The sequence below is a fragment of the Jaculus jaculus genome, chromosome 5 (assembly GCF_020740685.1).
Source record: "Jaculus jaculus isolate mJacJac1 chromosome 5, mJacJac1.mat.Y.cur, whole genome shotgun sequence".
Classification (NCBI taxonomy): domain Eukaryota; kingdom Metazoa; phylum Chordata; class Mammalia; order Rodentia; family Dipodidae; genus Jaculus; species Jaculus jaculus.
The window spans coordinates 42,833,140-42,839,655 of NC_059106.1; the positions used below are offsets into that span (position 1 = coordinate 42,833,140).

General features: G+C 45.6%; 1 pseudogene; it reads left to right on the forward strand.

The window, feature by feature from the left end:
- The first annotated feature begins 3,502 nt into the window (after window positions 1-3,502).
- LOC101610617 lies at window positions 3,503-5,011 on the forward strand (annotated as a pseudogene).
- Window positions 5,012-6,516: the final 1,505 nt, after the last annotated feature.

The following is a 6,516-nucleotide window of genomic DNA, read 5'->3' on the forward strand; positions in this document are numbered from 1 at the left end:
GCAGTCAGGTACCCTGCTCTCCCTCTTCAGATCAGCTCCAGGGCCCACGGGTCCCAACCAACCTGTCAGTCCGCCTCGTTGAGAACCACTTATGGGAAAAGAATGAGGAATCTTCGCTCTTCTCTGGAGGGCCACTGCAGCCCGAGGCACAGGACGTCGGCTATCTCCAGTGTCATTCCAGGCAATCGTGAGATCCTATCTCGGTGAGGATGGACACAGCGCAGAAGAGCCTTGTAAGGTTGTGTCCACTTTAGAAGAAATGAGAATTAGCATTACCATTTATCTTGAATCCAAATATTTTAATTTACTGTTGCTATTTTTCAAGGTAAGGTCTCTCTCTAGCTCAGGCTGACCTGGAATTCACTATGTTGTCTCAGGCTGGCCTCGATCCTCTTACCTCTGCCTCTTGAGTGCTGGCATTAAAGACATGCACCACCATGCCTGGCTCCTCAAATATTTTTATTTTTTAAATACACATTGATATTTGATAGCAATTCAACATTGCTAAGGCAAATTAAGAATGTCAGTTAAAATATACCTCAATTAATATCAAGGATACTGAAGAGACTGAAAAAGTATAAATATACCCCAAAGTTAATTTTAAAAGCTGGGCATGATGGCTCACATCTTTTCTTCTTAATATTTTATTTTTATTTATTTGACAGAGAAAGAGGGAGAGAGAGATAAAGAGAGAATGGGTGCTCTAGGGCCTCCAGCCATTGCAAACGAACTCCAGACACATGCACCCCCTTGGGCATCTGGTTTACATGGGTCCTAGGGAATTGAACCTGGGTCTTTTGGCTTTGCAGGCAAGTGCCTTAACTGCTAAGCCATTCCTCCAGCCTGCCACAGTTAATTTTGGATTCTTTTTGTTTGAAGCAGGCTCTCACTCTAGCCCAGACTGACTCGTAACTCACTCTACAGCCCAGGTTATCCTCAAATTCACAGTGATCCTACTACCTCAACCTTTCAAGTGTTCAAAGGCATGTGCCACCACACCCAGCTTAATTAAAACATTTTTGAAGGAAGGTTGAACAGTATTGTCTGTTTCTAGGACTAGTTCATAGACCCACAAAACAAAACAACCCTCCAACAACTGAAGTTGAAAGGTGTGGTGGCACACACCATTAACCTCAGCACTCAAGAGGCTGAGGGAAGATCACTCTGAGTTTGAGGCCAGCCTGAGCTACTGAGTGAGTTCTAGGTCAGCCTGGGCTAGAGTGAGACTGCTTCAAAACACAACAAAAAACAACAACTAAAAGCCCATCTGGGGGGCCGGAGGTATGAACTTAGCCATTAAGGTGTTTGCCTGCAAAGCCAAAGGACGCAGGTTTGATTCCTCAAGACCCATGTTAGCCAGATGCACAAGGGGGCGCATGCACCTGGAGTTCATTTGCAGTGGCTGGAGGCCCTGGCGTGCCTATTCTCTCTCTCTCTCCCCCTCTTTCTCTGTCAAATAAATAAATAAATAAAAATAATTAAAAAAAATTTTTAAAGTCCATCTTGGGCTAGACTGCATTTCAGCTGAAATTTTAGTTCACGTGACATTGACTCATCTCTCTGGTATTCATTTGGGAGTTGTACATTTTAAGGATTTTTAAGCTGGAAGCAAGATCAAAATGACCATAGGAAGTGCTAAATAAATGCCCAGCCCCTACAATCGCTGGCACATATCCTCCACAGACTTTGTCCTGGGTCACTCATGTGAGCACATCTGAGGTGAAACTCTCCAATATCACAGTGACCTTATCAAATTACCTGTGGCTAATTAGCCCGGTAAGATGGGCCCTGCAGAACATGACAGCAAAATGCCAACACTGCTGTTTTCATGTTTATTCCATGATGTATCAAAACGTCACTTATTCAAAATCAATAAACTATTTAAAACTATTCAAATTTCAAATGGCAAAACAAAAAACTGACAAACAAACACCCGTGAGGCAATTCACAGCAACTCTTTATTTCTTGTCCTTCACAGAGCTTTGCGCCAACCCGACTGAAGGCACTGAGGCTCTGTTTGCTCAAGAAGTGCAGCTGGGACAGAGAGATGGTTTAGTGGTTAAGGCACTTGCCTACAAAGCCAAAGGACCCAGGTTTGATTCCTTGGTATCCACATAAGCCAGATACACAAAGTGGCTAATGTATCTGTAGTTCGTTTGCAGTGGCTAGAGGCCCTGGAACAACCATTCTCTATCTGCCTCTCTCTCTCTCACAAATAAATAAAATATTTTTTTAAGAAAAAAAGTGCAGCCAGGCGTGGTGGTACATGCCTTTAATCCCAGCACTCGGGAGGCAGAGGTAGGAGGATCGCCATGAGTTCGAGGCCAACCTGAGACTATACAGTGAATTTCAGATTAGCCTGGGCTAGAGAGAGACTCTACCTTGAGAAAGAGAGAGAGAGAGAAGAGAAGAGAAAAGAAAAGAAGTGCAACTATTGCCCTGTGGGGTCTATGCTTCATGGGACAAGGATTTTGGGGAGTCACCAGAAAGAAATGCTGATGACAGGGAGAGAGGTCTGGAGAGAAGAAGGTGAGGAGACAGCCAGAGGCTAGGCACACTGCACAGCCAGAGCAGAAGCACGTCTGTGTCACCCTCCAAACACATGGCTGTATTTCAAAATTGAATTATTTTATTTTTTTAATTTTAAGTATTTCATTTATTTATTTTCAAGGAGAGAGAGAGAAAGAGAGCAAGAGTACTTCAGGGCCTCTACGTACATGCACCACTTTGTGCATCTGGCTTTATGTGGGAACCGGGGAATCCAAACAGGGTTGTTAAGCTTTGCAGGCAAGCGCCTGATTCCTAAAAATACTGATGTAGAAAAGGGAGTCATTAGTGAGCATGGTGCACACTGGGAATCCCAGCATGTAGGTTGAGGAGACAGAAAGATTTCAAGTTTAAGGCCAGTCTGAACTACAAAGTAAGACCCAGTCTCAAAAAAAAAAAAAGAAAAGAAAAAAGAAAGAAAGGAAGGAAGGAAGGGAGGGAGGGAGGGAGGGAGGAAGGAAGGAAGGAAAAGAAAGGCCTGGAGAGATGGCTTAGTGGTTAAGTCACTTGCCTGTGAAGCATAAGGACCCAGATTTGATTCCCCTGTACTCATGTAAGCCAGATGTACAAGGTGGTGCATGTGTCTGGAGTTCATGTACAGTCTCCAGAGGCCTTGTTGTGCCTATTCTCTCTGTGTCATAAATAAATTTTAAAAATTCAAAATAATAAAATAGGAGAGTTGGGGAGATGTTCAGTGGTTAAAGGCACTTGCTTGTAAAGTCTGACAATTCCCAGTACCCACACAAAGCCAGATGCATGTGTCTTGAGTTCGTTTGCTGCAGCAGGAGGTTGGCACACTCATTCTCTCTCTCTCTCTCTCTCAAATAAATAAATAGATGGATGTTTTTAAAGTTCTTTATTAAAAGATACCATGATGTATAAAGATGCTAAGACTTCCTCATTAGAGTGACATTGTCTTTAAACCCTGCATGGTACTCCCTGAAGCACAGCCAAGATGCCCAGGAAAGACAGCGTGAGCTGGAAGTCCAGTTGCTTCCTTAAGATCATCCAGGGCTGGAGAGGTGGCTTAGCAGTTAAGCACTTGCCTGTGAAGTCTTGCCGGTTCGAGGCTCAATTCCCCAGGACCCATGTAAGCCAGATACAAAGGGGGCACATGCATCTGGAGTTCGTTTGCAGCAGCTGGAAACCCTGGAGCACCCATTCTCTCTCTCTCTCTCTCTGCCTCTTTCTCTCTCTGTCTGCCATTTTCAAATAAATAAATAAATAAATAAACAAAAATTTAAAACAAAAGATCATCCAACTCACTGGGTATGGTGGCACATACCTTTAATCCCAGCACTTGGGATGCAGAGGTAGGAGGATTGTCAAGAGTTCGAGGCCACCCTGAGACTATGCAGTGAATTCTAGGTCAGCCTGGGCTAGAGCCAGACCCTACCTCAAAAAACAACAACAAAAAAAGATTATCCAACTCTTGGATTCTTATCCAACATGCTTCACTGTGGAAGCAGACAATGTGGGCTCTAGGCAGATGTAGCAGATCTGTGTGTTCCTCCGAGGAAGGCTGTGGGAGCAGACAATGTGGGCAGATGCAACAGATCCACGTGTCCTCCGAGGAAGGCTGTGGGAGCAGACAATGTGGGCAGATGCCGCAGCTCTGTGTGTCCCTCCGAGGAAGGCTGTGGGAGCAGGCAACGTGGGCAGAGGCCACAGATCCATATGTTCCTCCAGGGAAGGCCGTAGTGCTGATGGACAAAAATACCTTGATGCACAAGGCCATCCGAGGGCACCTGGAGAACCACCCAGCTCTGGAGAAACCGCTGCCCCTCTGTGGACTTTGTGTTCACCAAAGAAGGCCTCACTGAGATCAGGGACAAACTACTGGCCAATAAGGTGCCAGCTGCCACCTGTACTGGTGTCATTGCCACATGTGAAGTCACTGTGCCAACCAAGAACAAGGTCTGGGGCCCAAGAAGACCTCCTTCTTTCAGGCTGTAGGCATGACCACTAAGACCTCCAGGGCCACCATTGAAACTCTGAGGGGTGTGCAGCTCATCAGACTGGAGATGAAGTGGGAGCCAGTGAGGCCACCCTACTGGACATGCTGAACATCTCCCCCTTCTCCTTTGGACTGATCATCCAGTAGGTTCTTGACAATAGCAGCATCTACAAACCCAAAATGCTTGACATCACAGAGGATACACTGCATTCTCGTTTCCTGGATGGCACCTGCAATGTTGGCAGTATTTGTCTGCAGATTGGCTACCCAGCTGTTGCCTTGGTGCCTCATTCTATCATCAATGGGTACAAGTGGGTCTCATCTCTGTCTGGGTAGACTGAGTACACCTTCCCACTTGCTGAGAAGGTCAAGGCCTTCTTGGCTGATCCATCTGCATGTGTCGTTGCTGCCACTACTGCGGCTCCTGCTGCCTCTGAGGCCCCAGCCAAGGCTGAAGCCAAGGAGGAATGGAAGGAGTCAGATGAGAATGTGGGATTTGGTCTCTGACTACTCACCAAAAAGCAACCAAGTCAGCCTTATATGGAAAACATGGAAATAAAGGTTTACTTCTCTTTAAAAAAAAAAAAGCTAAAGCCATTACTACTGCTACTATGGTCTGAAGATGTCCCCCCAAAGTTATGGGTTGAAACCTTAATTCCTCAGCATGGCTGTGATGGAAGGTGGGGGCCTAGTGGGAGTTAGGAGCAGGTTGGCTATCTAGGGAGTTGGGTCTCCCCTGTTGTGTGTGTGTGTGTGTGTATGTGTGGGTGTGTGTGCTTGCACACATGTGTTCTCTCCCCTTCCCACCCCCATCAGGTTATGAAACAAGAGGACATTATCAGACGCACCTGACTGATCCCAGAGTTCCTGGGCTCGAGGGACTAAGTCCCTTTACTTTATAAATTACTCAGTCTCAGGTATTCTGTTTTGGCAACAGAAAATGATTCAAGACATTTGTTATTGGACTTTCTGGTGGAAATAGAGCCAATAACTTTGATGGTGCTGGGGGTTGAACCCAGGGCTTTGCACATGCAAGGCAAGCACTCCACCAGTGAGTTACAGCCCCAGGATCTTAAAGCTGCCTGAGATGAATTGTTTTCATGGGGACTAGTAGCTAATCCAGGGGGTCATGTGTGTGTCATGGAGGAAGAATATTGCTTCCTCCTTTTCTGTTCCTGTGGTGGGTCTGCGAATTACTAATAAAAGACAGATCAGTGGGAAAAAATGTGTGCAATTGTTCACATGCACAGGGGCTTATAGAAAGAGCTGGAACTCAATGAGATGGTTAGATTTGGGGATTTATATATCATTTTGTGTGTGTGCATGTTTGTGTGGTAGGGAGCATACATATGTCCATACATGCACGCGTGTCTTCCTCAAAAACTCAACCTACCTTTTTTAAGCTAGCCTGTCTGACCAGTGAGCATCAGGGATCTGCCTGTCTCTGCCACACAGCACCACACCTAGCTTTTTATTTATTTATTTATTTATGAGAGAGTGAAACAGAAAGAGAAAATGGGCCAGGGCCTTTAGCAGCTGCAAACAAACTCCAGATGCGTGCATCCTCTGGTGCATATGTGAGACATTGCACGCTTGCATCACTGGCTTATGTGGGACCTGTAGATTGGAACATGAGTTCTTAGGCTTCACAGGCAAGTGCCTAACTGCTAAGCCATGGCCCCATCACCACCTCTAGCTCTTTTACATGGGTCTTGGGGAATCAAATTCCCATCCTCATGCTTGCATAGGAAGTAAATACATTACCAACTGAGCTATCTCCCTACCCCTATATATCACTTTAACAAAGAAAGGGGGCAATAAATCCTGGGGAAGTATATGGGAAACCAATGGAAGAAAAGGTTTACTTTAGTAAGCTCTGTTTATGCCTAGCTCTGGCTGCCCCTGGGGAGAAGAGTGTTTCCTTTTGCACACTTTCCTCCGGGAGACTTGAGCTTTTCTGTTAAATGGCTGAGCTCACCAATTTGGCTAGACTAGCTAGCCAGCACACCCCA